Here is a 1,930-nt window from a genome sequence, read left to right on the forward strand (position 1 = left end):
CTTAGGGTGGTTTTGATTTGCATTTCTCTGACAGCTAGAGATGTTGAGCATTTTTTCATGTACTTGTTGATTGACTGTATGTCCTCCTCTGTGAAGTGTCTGTTCAGGTCCTTGGCCCATTTGTTGATTGGGTTGTTTGTTCTCTTATTGTCTAATTTTTTGGGTTCTTTGTATACTCTGGATATTAGGGCTCTATCTGAAGTGTGAGGAGTAAAGATTTGTTCCCAGGATGTAGGCTCCCTATTTACCTCTCTTATTGTTTCTTTTGCTGAGAAAAAACTTCTTAGTTTGAGTAAGTCCCATTTGTTGATTCTAGTTATTAACTTTTGTGCTATGGGTGTCCTATTGAGGAATTTGGAGCCCGACCCCACCGACTGTAGATCGTAGCCAACTTTTTCTTCTATCAGACGGCGCGTCTCTGATTTGATATCAAGTTCCTTGATCCATTTTGAATTCACTTTTGTGCATGGCGAGAGAAAGGGATTCAGTTTCATTTTGTTGCATATGGATTTCCAGTTTTCCCAGCACCATTTGTTGAAGATGCTATCCTTCCTCCATTGCATGCTTTTAGCCCCTTTATCAAATATAAGATAGTTGTAGTTTTGTGTATTGGTTTCTGTGTCCTCTATTCTGTACCATTGGTCCACCTGCCTGTTTTGGTACCAGTACCATGCTGTTTTTGTTACTATTGCTCTGTAGTATAGTTTGAAGTCTGGTATCGCTATACCGCCTGATTCACACTTCTTGCTTAGCATTGTTTTTGCTATTCTGGGTCTTTTATTTTTCCATATGAATTTCATGATTGCTTTCTCTATTTCTACAAGAAATGCCATTGGGATTTTGATTGGCATTGCATTAAACCTATAGAGAACTTTTGGTAATATCGCCATTTTGATGATGTTAGTTCTGCCTATCCATGAACAGGGTATATTTTTCCATCTTCTAAGATCTTCTTCTATTTCTCTCTTTAGGGTTCTGTAGTTTTCATTGTATAAGTCTTTCACCTCTTTTGTTAGGTTGATTCCCAAGTATTTTATTTTTTTTGAAGATATTTTGAATGGAGTGGTTGTCCTCATTTCCATTTCAGAGGATTTGTCGCTGATATACAGGAATGCCTTTGATTTATGCGTGTTGATTTTAAATCCTGCCACTTTGCTGAATTCATTTATTAGCTCTAATAGTTTCTTTGTAGAGCCTTTTGGGTCTGCTAGATATAGAATCATATCATCTGCAAATAGTGATAATTTAATTTCTTCTTTTCCTATTTTTATGCCTTTAATTTCTTTCGTCTGTCTAATTGCTCTGGCCAGTGTTTCGAGAACTATGTTGAAGAGAAGTGGAGAGAGAGGGCATCCCTGTCTTGTTCCAGATTTTAGAGGGAATGCCTTCAGTTTTTCTCCATTCAGAATAATGCTAGCCTGAGGCTTAGCATAGATTGCTTTTACAATATTGAGGTATGTTCCTGTTATCCCTAGTTTTTCTAGAGTTTTGAACATAAAGGGATGCTGTACTTTGTCAAATGCTTTTTCCGCATCTATCGAGATGATCATATGGTTCTTATTTTTAAGTCTATTGATGTGGTGAATAACATTTATTGATTTCCGTATATTGAACCAGCCTTGCATCCCAGGGATGAATCCTACTTGATCATGGTGTACAATTTTTTTTATATGTTTTTGTATCCGATTCGCCAGAATTTTATTGAGGATTTTTGCATCTAGGTTCATTAGAGATATTGGTCTGTAGTTTTCTTTCTTTGAAGTGTCTTTGTCTGGTTTAGGTATCAGGGTGATGTTGGCCTCATAGAATGAATTTGGAAGTTCTCCCTCCTTTTCTATTTCCTGAAGTAGCTTGAAAAGTATTGGTATTAGTTCTTCTTTAGAGGTTTTGTAAAATTCTGCTGTATACCCATCGGGACCTGGGCTTTTCT

This window comes from Marmota monax, unplaced genomic scaffold (assembly GCF_021218885.2).
Source record: "Marmota monax isolate L192 unplaced genomic scaffold, Marmota_monax_Labrador192_F-V1.1 WCK01_AAM20220418_F8-fsc01048, whole genome shotgun sequence".
NCBI classification, from domain to species: Eukaryota; Metazoa; Chordata; class Mammalia; order Rodentia; family Sciuridae; genus Marmota; species Marmota monax.